Genomic DNA, 23,630 nt, shown 5'->3' with positions numbered 1-23,630 from the left:
AGGGAGACAGGGAGAGATTAGGGGTTCCGGTCAGCAGCCGGGAAAGACTTGAAATCCTGAGAATGCAGAGATCCAGCTAAATTTAATGTCAGGAGCATTTTTGAAATATTTTACTCTATTTCTGGGCTAGCGAGAATGCAGGAGTTGGTGGAAGGGGGGCTTCAGAGCACAGCAGAAGGAGAGAGGGAGAGATCCTGGGGTGTGGGTGGATCCAATGATTGTGGTGGGTGGGTTTCAGATTACGGAATGGGAAGAAATTGTGGGGGAGGAAGTGATTGCAGGCTGTGCGGAGATCATGGAGGACAATGAGTTCATGAATAGTTGTGGCCAGGATTCCCCTTTTTTAGCAATTTAATCCCCCACTGCCTCACACTGCCAAAACCTCCCCACCCCCTGCCCTCCCCAACTCTGATACTGTCCTGACTGTCCTGGAGGTGGGGAGGTTAAAATTACCACCATAAAGATCAGACTTTCAGTTCATGAGGAAATTTCCAGTACAAACTGCTCCCTTCCATTCCATGACCTGTGTGTTGGTGCATTAATGTTCTCAATCACTGGACTGCACATTCTGCACTGATCCAAGGTGACAGGAATGATAAACAAATCAAATGAAATGTATAAAGTAATACTCCAAAAAGACTTAGTGAATCTAGTAAACAGGATAAAGCACAAGGAGAATCATGATCTCCTTGAAGGCTCCTCCCTCTAATCCTAGTGATATTTATGTTGTTAGGGGAAGAGTGAGACAGCGGCTGTGAGACTAATTAACCCAAAGGATGCTGGAAAACAATTCATTCGCAGAAGCCTGCTGTCCTGGCAAAATCACATGCATGCACCTCCTCCTCTCTGCTGAGCAAGAAAAGAAATGGAATCTCCTCTCCTGGCATACAGAGCCTCCATCACCTCTCAGGTGCTGTGATGGATGGCGAACTGCGAGATGTTAGCTATGCCACCTGTTCTAAGCTGAAAGAAATTGAGGGCAACTGGCACCTTCATGGCCACTGACAGCATCATCCTCACCCGCTCTGACATATTTTGTTTTATAACTGCGTGAAATGCCTTGGGATGTTTTATTATGTTAAGGATGCTAGTTGTTGTTGTTGCTCTGAGGTTGCAGGTCTGGTTCCAAGAGGTAGTACCTCCTTGGTGAAGTGCAACTGCCAAACACACTGCTCCTGGCTTAGGTGCAGGTAGGAGAAGTGCTCCCTGAAGACTCTAGGTGGGTAAGGCCTCCTGCTGAGAGCCCTCCTCCCCCTCCCTCAGTGAGCAGCTTGTTTTCTTTACTGCCTCTGCTCCATCTCCATCTGATGCTGAAGCCTAAGGAGGACTGCACAATAGTCCCATGAAAGGGAGCAAGTGATAAACTCAGCAGCCTTGCAGTAGCAACCAACACTTTCTCCAATGTCCCGAATCACTCCCTCCAGACTTTACCAACTTTTAGGAACTCCTCCAAACACCCAATACTTCCAAAAACTCAGCAAGAGCTTGCAGAAAGTAATAAACAACTAACCTGCAAGTTGGATTATAATCACTTCAAACAGCACTTGTGCTGCTGACAGCATGTTTAGCTGTGCATGTTTGAGATGTTAACTAGAGCGGCGAGGTTGAAAATGCCAGGTTGGGCTTCAAATCAGTGTTCAACACCGACTGACGTCACAATCTGCCAACTCTGCATACTTCCGCACTAACACCCTCATCAAGATAGCATTTGGCAAGGGCCATGCTTGAAGCAGGCAGAAGCAGCACAGATGCCACTTTTCTTCTTGACTAATAGGAACTTAGGTGAAGTGTTGTCTTTTAAGGGAGGCAGAATGGCAAAAAGTATGGAGTCAACACCCAAATACCAACATCTGCCGCTAAATGCAGTGTTATGACTTCAGTGAGACTGTTAATGTGAAAACACAGATATGAACTCCCCAAACCAATTTAAAGAAGTACACAACAAAATTTCAAGTTTAAGATTTTTATTATACAACTAAACTAAAAATCAACATTAACTAAACAGTACTTTGTAAGTAGCTACTACACTAAATAGCCTGGACAACATCCAGGCTCGGGCTGATAAGTGGCAAGTAACATTTAGGCTTAGGCAATAAATGCTGGCCTAGCCAGCGACACCCACATCCCCGAACGAATTAAAAAAAACACTTATTAAAGCACTTGAAAACCCCACACCACATTTATATGTTGCACTGTGTTGTCATTGAAGAAATATCCTAGCAGTTAAAAGTCCCAAACTCCTCCCAGTTGCAATGGGTTGAATCTCCCTTTTCTTCTCAAAGTCAATGTCCTCTTCGCTCACTTCTTCCAAGCACTTTTGACCTGGACTTCCATGAATAAGATGCTCTCTGGTGACCATGCTGATCTTTTCCTTCTGCAAATCTCAGCTTTCAAATTGGGTTCAAGTTTTAGTAGCCTTTCATTGTATCAGTGTTCTGAGAGCAGATGTTTTCTCTCTCTCTCTCTCTTCTGAGGCTGCTGATCTTTGTGTCTTCCAGTCTTCCGTACAGCCTCCAGATTTCTGAAAACCTGTTGAAATGATCCAGATTCAAAAGTCAATAGTCATTTGCCTTTTTCAATATGCAGAGTCCACAGGTGTGGCCACAGCAGAACCACCACGGGCTTCCTTTGTTTCCAGGTGTTAAAAATTTAACTTGAGTTTGCGCCTTCAGAGCCCCTGGTTCCCTGTTTATGATATGAGTGTTTGGGAGAGCAAAACCCATTGTTCTTCAGGTGTCACAACCTTACACTCTACTTTCAAAAGGGTCTTTGATCTGGGTTCCTTGTTTGCATGGTAACCAAGATCACTGTCTTGTCTCCTTCGAATCCTTCTTACACAACATTAAACATCAGTTTTTAAAAACTTAATCATACTACAAAGTCCAGCATTCATAACAGCAGGAAGATTAATTCAAGATTATACATTTCTCATACTGGCACCCACTGAACATGTTCTGCAAAATCCCTCCAACCATACTAGATGATTGTGTCTTGAAGAGCATTCACCTTCACATATTCTGCTCAAGCTTATTCAAGGATACCATCACAGTCGATCTTGATACTGTCCTCACTCGACATTCACGCATCTATTTTCCATGCCCCCCACCATGCCCAAAGTATTGAGGCCAATTTTAGTACATCCAACTGCTAGCCCAGCTAAGCTCAGGATTGTAAGTGTTGCTTCTCTCAGCTCCACGTGTGCATCTCTCACTATATTATGCCATTTAGAAAATTTCCCTGAACTTCTCCTTTAAGAAAAACTCTTTGCTGCTTTCTTGAAACATATTATTACAGAATCATCAGAACCACACCAAGGTCATCTTGGAAAATGAATAGCTTCAGGTGTCTGTTAATATTCTACTGAGAAAATGATGGTGTGAACTAATACTTAATGGTACACCTTGGATTTCAAAAGATAAGTACAGACAAAGAAGACCATTCAGTGCATCATCGCTCATCTGGTAAAGCGTAGTAGCAATTTTAGAATTGCTTATATCATGAACTATGCTTTATTTTCCAGGTGAGTCTGGGGTCGTGCCCGAGAAATGTTGATTCTTTGACATTTTGGATATTTCCAGATCTTTAGAGTTGACTGTTTGGGGATCATTTTCCAAGTAGGTGATAGGGAGGAAGGTCCTTACTTGCTGGCAATGCAGATTGGAAAGCTGTGGATGCAAAGGTGGAGCCAGCTCTCTCTTGTGCTGCCTGATAAATATGCACCCTTTCCTTCCTGATGATTATTCTCCTCTTCTTCCTCCAAGAAACATGATAGAGGGGTATTCTGAATGGAAAAAAACTGTTGCCTTTTTGGGGAATGAGGGAGGGTTAAACAAAATGGAAGCTGAATGTGACTGGAAATCAAAATAGCAGCGTGCATCTTGTTGAAAGGATGAACAGCATTCAGCAACAAAGTAGAGTCATTGAAGGTTCAAGTGAAGTATGCCTGTGACAAAAACAGTTTTTTCTGCTTGCACTTGATGACTGATTTGAAACTCTTATTACTAGAAACAGTACACACAGCATTAATTGTGGTTTCCTCTCAGCTGTTTATTGGAAGGAACTGAAAGTGCACATTACGGTATAGCAGCTGAATGTCAGTTAATCCATCATGGGGGTGAATTTTGATTTCTGTGAAATAGAAGTATTTTCATGCATTCCTGCAGTGAAATGTAGAAGTGTTCAATGACAACTGACTTGCAGGGTTGGGGTTTCATTTTCCTCGGCATACAGCATCAGGCTGGGACTCTCACCTGCCATCCAACCTTGTCTTGTCGCACCTGCCATCCAACCCTGTCTTGTCTCACCTGCCATCCAACCCTGCCATGACCCTAACCCAGTTTCCTTGCTTTCCCTTATGTATTCATGGCGGGCTCCCAGTGAACTTCCACCAGCAGGTGAGAACCTGCAGTGGTCGCCAGGAAGATTTAGGTGGTGCAGCAGCGGGACCACTGCGGTTGCAGCACCAGAAGGGGCCAAAGGGCTCTGAAGACTGGACGGTGTATTTCATTTGAGGCCTTCGGTTGCAAAGCCATCAAGGTGATTTTTGAAGGGAGAGCAGGTCTTTACTGCATTGACATGTAGTGGGGCAGGGAAGGGGGGGTGGTCAGTGATGAAATTGGCTGGGACGGGATGATGCAAGAAGGCAATGATGGGCCTCACCACCCAATATTCCCCACTATTCATACTGCTAACCTGCGCAATTTGGGGTGGAACAGTGCAGGAAAATCCAGGCAGTAGTATCTTTCATGACAGCACGGAAGAAACAATCAGGTCCAATTAAGCACATAAGAACATTAGAAATAGGAGTGATGCAGTCCCTCATGACTGCTCCACCATTCAATAAGATCATGGCTGATTGTGGTCTTAACTCCACTTTCTTGCTGGTTCCCCAAAACTCTTGACTCCCTTGCAGATCAAAATTCTGTCTAACTCAGCCTTCAATATGTTCAATGACCCAGCCTCCACTGCTCCCTGGGGTAGAGAATTCCAAAAGTTAACCACCCTTTGAGAGAAGAAATTCCTCCTTGTTTCCATCTTAAAAGGGAGACCCCTTATTCTGAAACTGTGCCCCCTAGTTCTAGATTCCCCCACAAGGGGAAACATCCTCTCAGCATCTACCCTGTCAGGCCTCCTCAGAATCCTATATGTTTCAATAAGATCACTTCTCATTCTTCTAAACTCCATGTGTATAGACCCAAACTGTTCAAACTTTCCTCATCTCGGAATCAGCCTAGTGAACCTTCTCTGAACTGCTTCCAATGCAAGTATATCCCTCCATAAGTAAGGAGACCAAAACTATATGCAGTACTCAAGGTGCAGTCTCACCAACGCCCTGTACAGTTGTAGCAAGACTTCCCTACTTTTATACTCCACTCCCCTTGCAATAAAGGCCAACATTCCACTTGCCTTCCTAATTATTTGCTGTACCTGCATGCTAACTTTTTATGATTCATGTACGAGGACACCCAGATCCCTCTGTACAACAGTATTCTGCAGTCTTTCTCCATTTAAATAATATTCTGCTTTTCTATTCTTCCTGCCAAAGTGGACAACCTCACATTTTTTCACATTGTACTCCATCTGCCAAATTTTTGTCCACTCATAATTATTACAACTCAAATAGGGGACAAAGAACCTTGCCAGAGGTTGGATACACATTCCCAATATTTATAAGAGAATGTGACTTTTAATGAATGACTGTTGATATATTGTAAATAAGGGAAATGTACTTACCCATTACCTTTTGTTTCAGTATGATTTCAAAGGTATTTGGATAGTAGTTCTGTGGGAAGCCTGTGAGCAATGCCCACTCATGTGGGACAAAGCTGGTGATGTGCAGTGTGTTTGACCAAAGGGGCAATGCAGATAATTTGATGTTATTCAGGCCACATTGGTGGATTTCACTGTGTTACAAATGGAACTGCGGTAAGATCAAGGTGCCAATGATGCCAGGTGCAGGAGGGGCACATCTCTCAGAAAGGTTACCACTAAGACCGCTGAATCTTGACAGCTGAAAGAATTGATAGTTGTAGTGGGATGTCTAGTGCAGTACACAGAGTCCTTACACACGAGCTCCTGGATTTATATACAAGGGACTTTTTCAAAGGTGGTGTGATGTAGTACAAATGTACTTTTGTTCACATTAATTTATTGATTACAAGAACCAGTGCACGCATGGTTAAAGTGGTTTCCTGTCAGCTGTTTACTTGATGATACAGAATATGCGTATTCTGTTATGACAGATGAAGTTCAGCTGATATGGTTTGAGGTGCTGAGTTCTGTGAAACAAAAGTGTTTTCACACATTAATACACTGTGAGTGCAGCGGTGGTGAATGACACCTGCTTTATTATGCTATATATGGCATGATGGCAGAGCAATCGGTTCCAGTTATCATAGAAAATGGGGGGGAGGGGGGAGGGGGGAGGGGGGTGGGCACGGCAAGGAATGGACAAACATCCTTGTTATTGTCAAAGGTTGGCTATCCATTTCACAAGATAATTATTGATAAAAAGGACATTCAGCCCATCTTAATTTATCCATCTAATGAAAGGGGGAATTTTCACCACCAAAAGCGGGCGGGTTTGGGTTGGGGGTGGGGGTTGGTGGTTAAAGTGTTAAGACTCTAAATCCTGACCCCAATCCGGCTCCAACTCATCCACTTCTGGTTTTAACAGAGGTTGAATGGGAGGTGAGCAGCCATACCACTCCCAGGAGGCAGGTTGGCACTTTAAATATGATAATGAGGCTGTTTGTCTCATTTTTATTCATCATTTGAAAAGAAAAGAAACTCTGGCCTGCCATGTTTCCTGGGCCTTGGGAAAACAGCCCCAACACCACTGACCCGCACCCCCCACCCCCACAACCAAGCTAAACCGAGGTGAGGGACTACTGGATCCTTTCCTGGTGCCTTTCCAGATAAAGGTCTGGTACCAGAGGACTGGAGAACTGCAAATGTTACACCTTTGTTCAAAAAAGGGTGTAAGAGTAAGCTTAGCAACCACAGGCCAGTCAGTTTAACCTCAGTTGTGGGAAATCTTCTAGAAATGATAATTCAGGACAAAACTAAGTCACTTGGATAAATGTGGATAAATTAAGGAAAGCCAGCACAGGTATGTGCAGGGCAAATCATGTTTCACTAACTTGCTTGAGTTTTTTGATGAGGTGGTGGAGAGGGCTGATGAACTTCAGTTATGTGGCTAGATTGGAGAAGCTGGGGTTGTTCTCCTTGGAGAAGAGAAGGTTGAGAGGAGATTTGATTGACATGCTCAAAATCATGAGGGGTCTAGACAGAGTAGATAGGGAGAAACTGTTCCCACTGGCAGAAGGATTGAGAACCAGAGGACACAGATTTAAGGTGATTTTCAAAAGAAGCAACGGTGACATGAGGAAAATCTTTTTACGCAGTGAATGTTTAGGATCTGGAATGCACTGCCTCAGGGTATGTGGAAGCAGATTCAATCGTGTCTTTCAAAAGGGAATTGGATAATTAGCTGAAGAAAAAAAATTTGCAGGTCTACAGGGAAAAGCGGGTGAGTGGGACTAGCTGACCTGCTCTTGCAGAGAGCTGGCACAGACATGATGGGCCAAATGGCCTCCTTCTGTGCTGTAACCATTCTACGATTCTATGATTCTATTTTGTGGGGGATCCCCAACTTCCAGGTTTCCCGTACTCTACTGTTACCCCTCTGCGGTCTGTGGGTCAAGAAAGTTAAAATTCCTCCCAAAGTCGCCCATTGTAACATCCAATTGTGTCTTAACTGCTTCCAGCATTTTTGTTTCCTTTATTGTTTCTGGAAGCTTATTCCAGGTGTCGATCACTCTTTGTGTGAAGAAAGGCTTCCTGACATCAGTTCTAAATTTATCTCTTATTGGTTTGAACATGTGTCCCAATGCCCTATTCTTATAATTTAATTGCAAACCATATTCAATATTAATATTTAAAGTAATATTCCACTTTCCATTACTATTAACTATCTTATCTGCCGCTCACACTTCCACTCCAGGCTCTAAACCCTAGGTTTCTCCAGGGTTTCCTCACAATTCAGACTTTTTCCATTCGGCTTTTCTCTGCACTACCTCCAATGCTTTAAGGCATACTGCAGACTCTGGGGCTTTGAGATCCTCTATTGGGAGTTACCAATGGCATTGAACCTGAGAAAATATCCAGCATAACAAACCAACAGCATAACAATATCTTAAAGCAACTTGCTCCCAGGGGCAACTGCTCACCAACATTGAGTGACTCTTGTACAATAGCTTTCTTGGTAGTGAGCGAGCCATAAATGCAAATGTCAAGAGTTCTGAGGTTTGACGTCAGGACAACATTTAAGTATAATTTAAATAGGCTCACAGATGCTGAAGGATTTCTTTTCCCTCGTTTAAAAAGCAAACGGTCAAGGATAAACCAAAACACTAGCTATTTTCTAACTTTAAAGAATTTAATTTGACATACAACACACTTTTTACTACAAAGAAATTAGTAGCCCTTTCATACAAGCTTTTTCTAGCCAGTACAATGCAAAACAAAGAAATGAAATGATCAATTTCTTTGTCGTTGGGAGAAAAGGTTCTCTTCGACATCTCATTTGGTTCTCTTGAAAACCTTTGTGAGTCAGGAACTTCAATTTCAAATCTGCTGTTTGACCATTATATCATATTTGCGTTATTTTAAACACTAAGGCTGGAATTTTACGTCCTCCACAAGAGCGAGCTGGTGACAGTGGGGGGGGGGGGGCCTAAAATTGAGTGACAGGTGGGGGTGGGGGGGGGGGGGGGTGTTGGTTAGTGGTGTTCCTGACATCTTTCCACCCCTGCTGCAATTTTATCAGGGGCGGCGGCGGCAAGAAACGGCCAGCCTGACAGATTGTCTCCGTCGAGGCCCCAAAACTTATCTTTCTTCTTCCAGGGCCGGCGTCCCTCTTGCTGCTGATGCTGGGATGCAGTCCCAGCAGCGCCCACCACTCCCGGTGGTGCTGTTGAGACTAAGAGCTGCTGGCCCACAGATTGGCATGGCTCCCCAGGCCCAGCAGAGGCGGGCTCGCCCCTAGCTTTTTAGCTGGTAGGCAGGGCCTCCCGCCAAAAGAAAAATTCCGGCCTAAGATATCTCTTATTAGTTTACAGGTCTTTCTCCTGTATCTCTGCAACTGCCAGGATTGTTTCTTCATTTACTCAGGGGTTGTAGCCTACCAAGACTCCAGCATGAATTGCTGCCACATACGTTTCCCTCTCCAAATATCCCAGACAATAAGCAAAGCCTGTCATGCATTCTGATTCAGATATAGCTGGCCGTTCTGTATTCGTTTACCAGATAATCATGGGTCTCAGCTCCATTATTTTAGCCTTCTTTAAAATAAGTATCAAAAATCCATATTGAAAAGTTTCAAGTCCTTTAGTGCTTCTGGTTGTTGGCCTCATTTCCAGTGGAAAATTACAGATCACATTGTCAGGGGCAGGTGTGTTGAGTAATGTCTCATTGTCCCATCTCTAATTAGACACCCAAACCTGCAAAAATTGAGTGGTGAAGAGGACGGGAAAATCCAGCCAGGGTTATCCAACATATGGCCCGGGTTTCCATCCAACCCGCGGGTGTAAACAGACCTGGGGCCGTTCCTCATCCTCGCCAGGGCTCCGTGACTGGAGATTGGAAATTTTCCATTGCCTTCTTCTTGCAAAGCGGTCTTTTGAAAAACATCGTGCTATCAGTTTCATAGCTGACAGCTGCTGAAGCAGGAATGCACTTCCCAACTTTGACAGATTTGGGGTTTTCTGACTTTTTTTTAAAAGCCCACTGGACAATCCCATGTTGGGAAGCGTGTTCCTGCTTCAGCAGTTGTCATCTGTGAAACTGACAGCGCGATGTTTTTAAACAAACTAACCAACCGCAAAGCTACTGTGCTGAGCGCTCCCACACAGTGCAACTGTCGGGGGTGGGGGGGGGGGGGGGTGAGAGAGAGAAAGAGGAATAGAGAGAGAGAGGGGAAAACAGAGAGGGGGAACACATAGAGAGAAATGGAGAAATTAAGAGAGAAGGGACAGAGAAAGAGGGGGAACAGAGAGAGCTAGAGGGGAAACAGAGAGAGAGAGATGGGGAAACAGAGAGAGGGGGAACAGAGAGAGAGAGGGGGAACAGAGAGAAAGGGGCAGAGAGGGGGACAGAGGGGAGGGACAGAGAGTGGGGGAGACAGAGGGGGGAACACTGAGAGCAAGGGTGATACACAGAGGGGGGCAACAATACAGAGAGGGGGGAACACAGGGAGAGAGACAGAGACAGAGAGATCACGATCGCTCCTGACAGATGGACATCTATCCAGAATACTCTAAATCGCTACATCAAGTGTGCGGGCAGTGATTGACTACCCATGCAAGCAAAAACAATGTCAGGTATGTCACTAAATCAGTTTTCAATATAGTGACAAGAAAGTAAGTCAACACATTCACCTGCTCATTTAAACCTTCTTCACAATAATACACATCTGTTGGTTTTATTAGTAAGATAAATTTTTAATGCCTTTATCTTTTGAAATTTGCTCACCAGCCTCACCGGGCTGAGCAAAAATCGTAATGCACCCTCCGTCCGAAAAGGTTGGACAAGCTGATCGAGCCCATTGTCTCCATTAACATTTGTCTTTGTGAACTGGATTCAGAGGGAGTAGGGTTCATCTAAGAAGTGGAGCAGTGGTGGTTTGAATGTGGGAGGTAACTTTTGACTGTCAAGAGAAGCAATGGCCTGTGATCTAATGAACATCCAAATATCATCTTTTTTAGATTTTGAAATATAAGCCTGTTTAAAACTCATCTTTCTGGAAATGCATCACAAATTTTGTGCATTGCACATTTAGATTTCGTCTTTCATGCTTTTGTGCAATTCTGTTTTTTTCTTCTAATGTAAGTGACCAAATGTTGTGTACAGTTTCCCAGATTTTGCAGTCAGTGGTGAATATTACGTTTATGCTTGCCCATATCCTGTTGACCTTTGCACTGTGACTTGTCATTATCAGAGAGCCAAAACAGTGTGGCGCCCTCTACAGGTGACATGTGTGAACAGGGAAAGCAATGGTGTATCTCCTCAACCAATCAAATTAAAGAATACTTACTGGGCCATGCAGAGAGGAATTTTAACCCCCAAAAACAGGTGGGTTTTGGGTCGGGTAGTTATAAACATTTTTGAAAATCGCATACCCAAATCTGACAGGCCTTGCACTTGCCCAATTCTGGTCTTATCAGAGGTGGAGCGGGGGAGCGGGCAACAACCTGCTCCTGGGAGATGGGCTGTGCAGTTAAATATTTTAATGAGGCTGCATGCCTCAGATATTATCTCCAATTTAAATTTAACCCTGGCCAGCTGGGTTTCCTTGGCCTCGGGAATCCCAGCAGCTAAAGGGAGGTGAGTGCTGCTGCTTGGAGGAGTTAAAGTGCCTTTCCAGCACTGCTGGTGGGTCTGGACCAGCAGTAGTGCTTCCCCTTGGCTTCCCAAGTTACCCTGCTTCCCTGTCTGTTTTTGGAGGCTGTCTCAGCTTTTGCTAGTTTTCTAGCTTGGCATGTATGGTTATAGCCTGGATGGATGAAGCAGCAGAAGCATCATTTTGTAAAAGCAGAACCTGCAACAAGGGCTGATGTGAGACCTACTCAGCTGAGATGATATCTGTCATTGATGTTAAAACAAAGTCCACATGATGCACAACATAAACCCAACAGATAAGACGGTCAAGTGGCTAAGGCAGCCATGCAAAGGAGAGGGAGATACTGTGCAAACAAACACTGGATCAGCTATGTCAAGAAATCCAAACTGCATGTGACAAAGGAAATCTACGCACTATGTATGAAGGAATCAAGAGGGCGCTTGACCCTGCCATCACCAAAGTTGCTCCCCAGAAATCGGCCGGTGGTGAAGTACTCACTGACAGAAGTAAACAGATGTCCCGCTGGGCTGCACACTACTGTGAGCTGTACTCCTGCGAGTCAGACATCTCCCAGTCTGTGCTGATGCTCTCTCGCAACTTCCTGTCATGGATGAGTTAGAAGAAGAAACCTCATCGTTGGAGCTCAAGAAGGCCATAGACTGCCTAGTGAACAGAAGGGCACCAGGCAAGGACAAAATCCCAGCTGAACTGCTCAAGCACGGAAAGTCCCATCTATTGCCACACCTTCATGACCACCTCCTTCTCTACTGGACAGTAGACTCTGTTCCACAGAAGATGCGTGATGCCAAAATCATCACACTATACAAAACAAAGGCAGCAGAGGAGACTGCGAAAGCTACAGGGACATCTCACTCCTTAGCATCATGGGGAAGGCCTTTGCTTGGGTCATATTTAAGACATTCCATTTACTTGCAGACAGAGTGCACCCGGAAGTACAGTGCGGTTTCCCTGCCCGCAGATCTACTGTGGACATGATCTTCTCCATACACCAGCTACAGAAAGAGAAATGTAGGGAACAGAGTATATACCCTTTACCTTACTTTTGTAGATCTCACTGAGGCATTTGGCACAGTCAGCAGAGCATGGCTTTAAAGATTTTGGGAAATATTGGCTGTCCACCAAAACTCCTCAGTCTCATCCGCTCCTTCCACCGGCAACATGCACAGCACTGTACAGTTTGATGGCTCCACTTCCAATAGCTTTGGAATGAAGAATGAAGTGAAACATGGTTGTGTCCTAGCTCCCCACTCTGTTTGGTATCTTCTCCATGCTCCTGATCTTCGCCTTCCCTCAGATATGAAAGGAGTCTACTTACACACTAGGTCAGACAGCAAGTTTTACAATCTATCAAGGCTGAAAGTGAGAATAAAAACACATCCCATCCTGATCAGAGAACTCTGTGCTGATTGATGCTGCATTAGTCGCTCACACGGAAACTCAGCTACAAAGACTCATGAACTGTCTCTCCCATGCCTGTAACTTGTTCTCCTTGAAAATAAGTGCCAAGAAAACTGTGGTCATGGGACAAGATGTTGCATTTCTGCCCCTGATCACACTATACAACACCCCACTGGAAGTAGTTAGCAAATTCTGCTATCTTGGGTCCACAGTGACAGAAAATCTGTGCCTTGATGCAGAGCTCGATACACGCATAGGGAAAGCAGCTACCACCTTTGGCCAACTTGCGAAACACACATGGGATAATACCAAGCTGTCCCTTAGGACCAAGCTGATGGTTTATAAGGCCTGTGTTCTCAACACCTTGCTGTATGGCTGAGAAACATGGGTGACTTACAACTACCAGCAAAAGAAGCTCACTAATTTCCATCTTCGCTGTCTGCGGTACATTATGGGTATATCCTGGCAGGACAAAATCACAAATGTGGCAGTTCTCTCAAAGGCAGAGCTCCCAAGTGTGTAGGCACTAATCAAACAGGGGGGCTTCGATGGATCGGACACGTCCGCAGGATGGAAGACAGTCACATACCCAAAGGCCAGATGACCAATGGGATGCCCAAAGCTCTGCTTCAAGGCTGCAAGCGTGACATGAAGGCTCTAAATGTCGATTATCGCAATCGGCAGTCACTAGCTGGAAAAAGAGGGAAATGGCAACACGTCCTGTGGACTGGTGTGCACTACCACGACAACCAGTTGCTACAGCAGTTTGGCAACAGGCGCCAACGCTGAAAGCAACAACTCACAGCATCACTTGGCAGCTTCACAAGTGGCGCTTGTGGCAGAACCTGCCTCTGAAGGATTGGCCTTCACAGCCATCAGCAAAGGTGCACCAGGAGAAGGCACCCCACCTAAATGGATTGTTTGCTGCCTGTCCATCGTCTTTCATAGATGGCAGGATGCCAACATAACCCTATACCTTTTCTAAACAGTTTTCTATACAGTCCCTTGCCAATCACCTTTCAAGGCTAAGTAGCTCCACTTTCCTCACTGCTCCCTCATAATTCAGAGAACAGCGGGGATCAGCCTTGTTGCTCCTCTTGCATTACCTCCATGGCTTGAATTGCCCCCCTTGTGCCTTGGTTACCTTCATAGGACACAATACTCAAGATAATTTTAATCACTGGTTATTTATAGTTCTGCATAAGAAGCAATGATTGACCATGGCAAACACATGTTCTTGGTGACCTCTGTAGGTCAACATGAGCAACTGCAGGCATGGCATGTGTGTGCATATTTTAAATATATATTTTTAATTTTTAATTTTTAGTCAGTATAAAATGCTGTTTAATTACCACTGTAAAGGAATAAAAATGAATAGCTATGTCTTAAAATAGAAAATACAAGTTGCATATTAAGTTTGTCAGCCAGCCCTCACATGCTCAGAAACCTTCTGTAGAACATTTCTTTACATTCAGACTAGATGTGTGCAAAGCCATAAATTTATACTGCTGCCTAAAATATACAGCACGATATATTCACTCATTCAATGCCTATTTACCGTTTACTTCCAAACACCCCTCGAAACTCAACAGAAGGCACAGAGGTTGAGAAATTGGTTTATACCAACAGTGCAAAATGGGTTCATAGTGAATTGGCAGCTGATTTTTCAATCTACATGATCTTCTTTCCACTGGAGTTCATATAACGATAGTTCAGACTCTTTTTGGAGACTCATTTCCTAGTCTGACTGTCGCTTTTACTTTGTTTGAAATTAAAAATCCTGGCAATATTTTCCAAATCTGATGAAAATAAAAACTCTTGCAGAGAAAAGTTGGCTGCCAATTCGTTATGAGCCCGTTTTGTGCTGCTGACTTCAACCAATTTCACCCTTAGAAGGTATAGAAGGAATTACAGGCCAAGTATCACACCCCTTTCAAAGACACTGGTCCAGAAATAATTGTCTGAGAAAGTTGTACCAAGTCTGAATGCCACAAAAGCAGGAAGCAAGGAGTACACCCCAGGTCTATGTAATTCTACCTGCATAACTTCTCTGCGTGGTATAAAGCTGTTATATGTGTATATATTGTTATACTATCTGTAAAGTGTTAGGAACTAATTAGCCAGGAACTAGTTGTTATGTTTAAGTGTTCCAGTGGGGGGGCCTCATTCAAGGCTGCACTGGGGAGTCATATGTAACACAAGAATTAGGTTCTACAGTACAAAGCATGGTGCTGTAAGAAACCAAACTGACTCCAGCCTTTTCCAAGATTAAAGTGTGATTCTTTCCAACATTTGGGAAGCAGAAACAATATAAAGATGAAACATGGTGGCAGCGAGTGTATGTGAGTAAACCTACAACATTTTTAAAAGCATCAGATTGAGAAAAGTGACCCAAATTAGTGCTAGGGAGAGAGAGAGAGAGAGACAGAAAAACTGAGTGACTCGTGCGAAAACTCTAAAAAAAAAGATCGAAATGTTAGGAGGGACAGGAATGAATGCACTGCTACAGCCCATCATGAATTGGGGGGCAGATGAGGTCGTAGAGGCACTTGAGAAGTTTAAACAAAAATGCAATTTGGCATTCAATAGTTTCCTAAAAGGTACTAGTGAAGAGGAGAGGGTCAGCCATATCCTTCTGTGGGCTGGAGATAAAGGATTAAATTTATTTAACAGCTGGGACCTAAGCGAAGAGGACAGCAGAAACCCAGACAAAATTTTTGAAAGATTCAGAACCCATCTCCAGCCAAAATCAAATCATTGGATACACCGATATGAATTTCAAGGCCTCAGACAGGAACTCGATGAGCCTATTGACAATTTTGTGGCAAGATTGAAAAATGCAGCCAGAAAATATAAATTTAAGGACACAGATGAACGGCTGATAGATCAGCTCATTTGGGGTTCTGCACATTCTGAAGTACAGAAAGCTCTAATCGGACAGGACAAGCCCACAATATCGCAGGCTGCAGACACTGCCAGAGCACATGAAGCCAAGAGCAGACCGTTGAAGACTCAGACCTCCCAAATGGCTAGCCTTCAGTTAAGCTAAGAGACAGGCAGCCAGGTTGATGCAGTGAAACAGCAACCAAAGAATGTACACCAAACAGAGAGAAAGATGTGCAGGAGCTGTTGACGATCACATGAACTGACAGATAGAAGGAAATGACTCTCATATGGTTCAATCTGCAGAGCTTGCGGAAAGACCAGTCACTGGGAAAAGATGTGCGGAACAAAGCAAGAAGGTGGTAGATGAGTCATTAGAGCCAGAGTAACTGGGTGAAGGAATAGTGAAAGAAATCAAAACATCCATACCCTGGAAGATGGTGATGGGTTTGAGAACATGATAGACATAGGAACCATAGAATTGCACAAAATGTCTGGATGTGACAGTTCCCAGAGAAAAGAAATTCACACAACCATTCAGATCAGGAAGAGGCTGAGAAATAAGCCCACAATGATAAATCTGAAGGTGAAGATCAATACTGGAGCGCAGAGTAACATCATCCAGCTCAGACTATACCAGCAGATCTTTTCTGAAAATTTGGAGAAAAATGGTTATCCAAGGGAAGGTGCTGTGAAACCGAACAACGTCATGCTAACAACATACCGGGGAATTGAGATTCGACAGCTAAAAACAACCCAAATCAGAGGGACACACAAAGGAAAAGATGTTAACTGTATGTTCTATGTCATAGCAACAGATGGTCCAGCTATCCTGGGGTTGAGCAGTTGTGAAGAGCTACAGATTATCTCAGTAAACCATGAGGTGAAGGAGGCAACACAGAGGGTTGAAGATAGTACACCCATTGAAAAGTGCCCTCTGATCAGAAGCAAAGAAGATCTGGTAAAAATGTACGCAGAGTGTTTTGATGAGACGGTTGGATGCTTTGAAGATTTTGAGTATCTCATCACTATTGACCCAGTGATGAAACCAGTGATTCATCCCCTTTGTAAAGTACCAGTAGAACTAAAAGGAAAGCTTGAAAGAGAGCTCCAAGAAATGGAAGATAAGAAGGTGATCGCCAGAGTCACAGAGCCTACAGATTGGGTAAATTCCATCGTGGTGAGAGAGAAGCCAAATGGACAGCTAAGAATTTGCCAAGGTCCCAAAGATCTTAACCAAGTAATAAAGAGGGGTCACTACCCTATTCCAACATTGGAAGAAATCACACCAGCATCGGCAGGGGAAAAAGTTTTCAGCAAGCTTGATGCCAGAAATGGCAACTGGAATGTGAAGCTAGACGCAGAATCTTCACTGTTGACAACATTCAACACACCCTTTGGATGGTACAAATTCCTGCGTCTACCCTTTGGCCACAAAGTGAACCAGGACGTGGTCCAACAGAAAGTAGAAGAGACATACAGGGGATGCAAAGGAGCAGTCGGCATAGCTGATGATATACAGATATATGGTGTAGATGGGAAAGATCATGACAACCATCTCCATGAAGCCATGGAGAGAACCAGGAAAGCTGGGATTAAGCTTTTTTTTTATTCATTCATGGGATGTGGGCGTCGCTGGCCAGGCCAGCATTTATTGCCCATCCCTAATTGCCCTTGAGAAGGTGGTGGTGAGCTGCCTTCTTGAACAGCTGCAGTCCACGTGGGGTAGGTATACCCACAGTGCTGTTAGGTAAGGGAGTTCCAGGATTTTGACCCAGCGACAGTGAAGGAACGGCGATATAGTTCCAAGTCAGGATGGTGTGTGACTTGGAGAGGAACTTGCAGGTGGTGGTGTTCCCATGCATCTGCTGCCCTTGTCCTTCTAGTTGGTAGAGGTTGTGGGTTTGGAAGGTGCTGTCGAAGGAGCCTTGGTGCGTTGCTGCAGTGCATCTTGTAGATGGTACACACTGCTGCCATCGTGCGTCGGTGGTGGAGGGAGTGAATGTTTGTAGATCGGGTGCCAATCAAGCGGGTTGCTTTATCCTGGATTGTATCAAGCTTCTTGAGTGTTGTTGGAGCTGCACCCATCCAGGCAAGTGGAGAGTATTCCATTACACTCCTGACTTGTGCCTTGCAGATGGTGGACAGGCTTTGGGGAGTCAGGAGGTGAGTTACTCGCCGCAGGATTCCTAGCCTCTGACCTGCTCTTGTAGCCACGGTATTTATATGGATACTCCAATTCAGTTTCTGGTCAATGGTAGCCCCTAGGATGTTGATCGTTGGGGATTCAGCGATGGTAATGCCATTGAATGTCAAGGGAAGATGGTTAGATACTCTCTTGTTGGAGATGGTCATTGCCTGGCACTTGTGTGGCGAGAATGTTACTTGCCACTTATCAGCCCAAGCCTGGGTATTGTCCAAGTCTTGCTGCATTTCTACACGGACTGCTTCAGTAGCTGAGGAGTCATGAATGGTGCAGAACATTGTGCAATTAGCAGCGAACATCCCCACTTCTGACCTTATGATTGAAGGAAGGTCATTGATGAAGCAGCTGAAGATGGTTGGGCCGAGGACACTACCCTGAGGAACTCCTGCAGTGATGTCCTCAAACTCAGATGATTGACCTCCAACAACCACAACCATCTTCCTTTGTGCTAGGTATGACTCCAACCAGCGTAGGGTTTTCCCCTGATTTCCATTGACCTCAGTTTTGTTGGGGCTCATCGATGCCATATTCGGTCAAATGCTGCCTTGATGTCAAGGGCAGTCACTCTCACCTCACCTCTTGAGTTCAGCTCTTTTGCCCATGTTTGAACCAAGGCTGTAATGAGGTCAGGAGCTGAGTGGTCCTGGCGGAACCCAAACTGAGTGTCACTGAGCAGGTTATTGCTAAGCAAGTGCCGCTTGATGGCACTGTTGATGACACCTTCCATCACTTCACTGATGATTGAGAGTAGGCTGATGGGGTGGTAATTGGCCGGGTTTGACTTGTCCTGCTTTTCGTGTTCAGGACATACCTGCGCAATTTTACACATTGCATGGTCGATGCCAGTGTTGTAGCTGTACTGGAACAGCTTGGCTAGGGGCGCGGCAAGTTCTGGAGCACAGGTCTTCTGTACTATTGCCGGAATATTGTCAGGGCCCATAGCCTTTGCAGTATCCAGTGCCTTCAGTCGTTTCTTGACATCGCGGAGTGAATCGAATTGGCTGAAGTCTGGCATCTGTGATGCTGGAGACCTCAGGAGGAGGCCGAGATGGATCATCAACTCGGCACTTGCAAATGCTTCAGCCTTATCTTTCGCATTGATGTGCTGGGCTCCCCCATTATTACGGATGGGGATATTTGTGGAGCCACCTACTCCAGTTACTTATTTAATTGTCCACCACCATTCATGGCTGCATGTGGCTGGACTGCAGAGCTTAGATCTGATCCATTGGTTATGGGATCGTTTAGCTCTGTCTATCGCATGCTGCTTACGCAGTTTGGCACGCAGATAATCCTGTGTTGTAGCTTCACCAGGTTGACACCTCATTCTGAGGTTTGCCTGTTGCTGCTCCTGGCATGCTCTCCTGCACTCTTCATTGAACCAGGGTTGGTCTCCTGGCTTGATGGTAATGGTAGAGTGGGGGATGTGCTGGGCCATGAGGTTACAGATTGTGGTTGAGTACAATTCTGCTGCTGCTGATGGCCCACAGCGCCACATGGATGCCCAGTTTTGCATTGCTAGATCTGTTCAAAATCTATTCCATTTAGCACGGTGGTAGTGCCACACAACACTAAGGAGGGTATCCTCAATGTGAAGGTGGGACTTCATCTCCACAATGACTGTGCGGTGGTCACTGCTACCATTACTGTCAAGGACAGATGCATCTGTGGCAGGCAGATTGGTGAGGACGAGGTCAAGTATGTTTTCCCCTCTTGTTGGTTCCCTCATCACCTGCCGCATACCCAGTCTGCAGATATGTCCTTTAGTACTCGGCCAGCTCGGTCAGCAGTCATGCTACTAAGCCACTCTTGGTGATGGACATTGAAGTTCCCCACCCAGAGTACATTCTGTGCCCTTGCCACCCTCATTGCTTCCTCCAAGTGGTGTTCAACATGGAGGAGTACTGACTCATCAGCTGAGGGAGGGCGGTAGGTGATAATCAGCAGGAGCTTTCCTTGTCCATGTTTGACCTGATGCCATGAGACTTCATGGGGTCCAGAGTCGATGTTGAGGACTCCCAGGGCAAGTCCCTCCCTACTGTATACCACTGTGCTGCCACCTCTGCTGGCTCTGTCCTGCTGGTGGGACAGGACATACCCGGGGATGGTGATGGCAGTGTCTGGGACATTGTCTGTCAGGTATGATTCCGTGAGTATGACTATGTCAGGCTGTTGCTTGACTAGTCTGTGGGACAGCTCTCCCAACTTTGGCACAGGCTAAACGCAGACAAATGCATTGTGAAAGTGACAGACTGCCAGTTCTTCGGAATGGTGTACACACCTGACGGAGGTAAGCTCAGAGCCAAATCAGCTGTGTACTGGGTAGGCAGATATAAAGATATCGAAAATATGGTGTCTACATGCAACGTATGCCAGAAGAACAGAAACTCCCAACAGAAAGAGGAGATGATAGCAACTGAAGTATCAGCCAGACTATGGCATACCGTAGGAGTCGATCTATTCACATATAATCAAGAATGGTATCTCATAGCTGCAGACTACTACTCAAAATTTCTTTTTATCCAGAAGATGAAAGACTTGACAGCCACAACAATAATCTCAGCAGTACGAGTTCTGTTCGCTGAGCAAGGGATTCCTGAAAGATTAATGTGTGACAATGGCACCCAATTTACATCCAGAGAATTTAAGGAATTCGCTGACCAGTATGGGTTCAACACCATCACCTCATCACCACACTACCCACGGGGACACGGATTTATAGAAAGCCACACCCAGACAGTCAAAAGAACACTTGTGAAATGCCAAGAGACGAAGGAAGACCCAAACCAGGCCTGATTGTCAGTCCAATCCACACCTCTCAAAGCTGACATGAAATCACCTGCAGAGCTGTTAAATGGGAGAAAATATAAGACAACTCTGCCAAGCAAAATACATCCTTCAAGTGACCAGGAGGAAGTGAGACAACAACTCACTGAAGCACAGGTAAGAGGAGAGCAACACTTCAACAAGTATACTAAATCCCTACCCGAGCTGTTGAAAGGACAAACTGTTCACGTACAGGATCCAATCATGAAAACCTGGAGCCCCGCAAAAGTTGTTAGTGAAGCTGAGACCCCAAGGTCATATATCATTGAGACCGAAACCGGTAAGCAAATGAGAAGGAACAGAATCCATATTCATAGGAACATAGGAAGATAAGAACAGGAGTAGGCCATTCAGCCCCTTGAGCCTGTCCCGCCATTCAATGAGATCATGGCTGATCCGCGGCCTAACTCCAGATACCTGCCTTTTGCCCATATCCCTTAATATCTTTGCTTAACAAAAATCTATCTCAGATTTAAAATCAACAACTGTTCTAGCTTCAACTGCTGTTTGTGGGAGAGAGTTCCAAACCTCTACCACCCTTTGCATCAAGAAGTGCTTCCTAACATCTCTCCTGAATGGTCTGGTCCTAATTTTTAGACTATGCCCCCTAGTTTTAGAATCACCAACCAGTGGAAATAGTTTATCTTTATCTAGCCTGTCTTTTCCTGTTAATATCTTGAAGACTTCAATCAGATCATCCCTTAAACTTTTAAATTCTAGTGAAAACAGGCCTAATTTGTGTAATCTCTCCTTGTAACGTAACCCCTGTAGTCCAGGTATCATTCTTGTAAACCTGCGTTGCACTCCCTCCAAGGCCAATATATCCTTCCTGAGGTGTGGTGCCCAGAACTGCTCACAGTACTCCAAGTGGGGTCTAACCAGGGTTTTGTACAGCTGCAGTATAACCTCTGTGTCTTTATACTCCAATCCTCTAGATATAAAGGCTAGCATTCCATTAGTCTTTTTGATTATTTTCTGAACTTGCTCGTGGCATTTTAAAGATCTGTGCACCTGAACCCCCAAGTCTTTTTGGACATCCACTGTACTTAACCTCTTCCCATTTAGAAAGTACCCTGCTCTATCCTTTTTTGGTCCAAAATGGATAACCTCACACTTGCCCGCATTGAAATCCATCTGCCACAGTATTGCCCACTCACCTAGTCTGTCAATATCTCTTTGCAATTTTATGCTTTCATCTAAACTGTCTACAATGCCCCCTAACTTTGTATCATCAGCAAATTTGGATATATGACTTACTATGCCATTAATGAATAATGTGAATAATTGAGGCCCCAACACAGATCCCTGTTGGGACACCACTAGTTACATCCTGCTAATCGGAGTACTTACCCTTTATCCCCACTCTCTGTCGCCTACCACTCAACCAACTTCCTAACCATGTCAATAATCTGCCCTCAACTCCATGGGCTTCTACCTTAGTTAACAATCTTTTATGTGGGACTTTATCAAATGCCTTCTGGAAGTCCATATAAATAACATCCATAGACACTCCCCTGTCCACTACCTTAGTCACCTCTTCAAAGAATTCAGTGAGATTTGTCAGGCATGACCTTTCCATTATGAATCCATGTTGGCTGTTCCTGATTAACTTAAATTTTTCTCGGTGTTCAGTCACCCTATCCTTGATTATAGACTCAAGCAACTTGCCCACCACAGATGTCAGGCTAACTGGTCTGTAATTTCCTCGGTTCCCCCTTTCACCCTTCTTAAAAAATGGTTATTCGACCTACACCTGAGCTGGAACAACAGAAAAGACCATCAACAACACCGGAAACATCACTATCCAGCGAGACAGCATTAACAACATCACCAGCAAGTGACACAACATCGCCTGTACAGCGTGCCAACTCACCAATGAGAGCAACAAATGCCAAATCTACATGATGGAGCCACAACATTTAACCACCCAAGCGATACCGTGAATAATATTTTTTTAAAAGAATGCACACTATAAAAGACTCCACAAAGGGGTTCAGATTATTTCCTTTATTTATATTGACAGTTATATTGATATAGGGACATTATGTTTTCAAGAAAGAGGGATGTTATATATGTATCTATTGTTATACTATCTGCAATGTGTTAGGAACTAATTAGCCAGGAACTAGTTGTTGTGTTTAAGTGTTCCAGTGGGGGGCCTCATTCACAGCTGCACTGGCGAGTCATGTTATATGTAACACAAGAATCAGGTTCTATAGTACAAAGCAAGGTGCTGTAATAAACCAGACTGACTCCAGCCTTTTCCAAGATTAAAGTGTGATTTTTTCCAACATCTGGGAACCGGAAACAACATAAAGATGAAACAAAAGCAGTATCTGTGTTTTGCCACAAAATGTGCCTTGTACTATCTGCATGCCAATAACCTGCTGAATTGTGCCAATCAACTTATAGTTCTTCTTTCTTGTTACAGATGTACCACAACCCCGGAGCAGTTGGGCATCACTCCAGCCCTCAGCATTGCCACCGCTTCAATGACCAATTGCACCAATTCAAAGACACTGGGAGGAATACAGGGTGAGTTAGCTCGTGTGAGCATGGAAGGGGCAGAGATGGACCCTGAATCAGGGCTGGCTGCTGGGGAGGGTGGCACTGCATGCAACAGTATTTGTTGGACCACTTTGAGTCCAACCTCATGACTGTACCCCAGAGAGAGAGAGTTGGCATCTCGCTGACTGTACCCCAGAGAGAGAGAGTTGGCACCTCGCTGACTGTACCCCAGGAAGAATTGGCACCTCACTGACTGTACCCCAGAGAGACAGAGTTGCAGCCTTGCCTGACTGTAACCTGGGAAGAGAGAGTTGGCACCTTGCCTAACTGTATCCCAGGCAGCTTATCATCTACTGTTTTTTTCTTGCAGTTTGCAAACACTTCCCT

Source organism: Heterodontus francisci, chromosome 19, assembly GCF_036365525.1.
Source record: "Heterodontus francisci isolate sHetFra1 chromosome 19, sHetFra1.hap1, whole genome shotgun sequence".
In the NCBI taxonomy this organism is placed as follows: Eukaryota; Metazoa; Chordata; class Chondrichthyes; order Heterodontiformes; family Heterodontidae; genus Heterodontus; species Heterodontus francisci.
Note: the sequence above shows the minus strand (reverse complement) of the source record.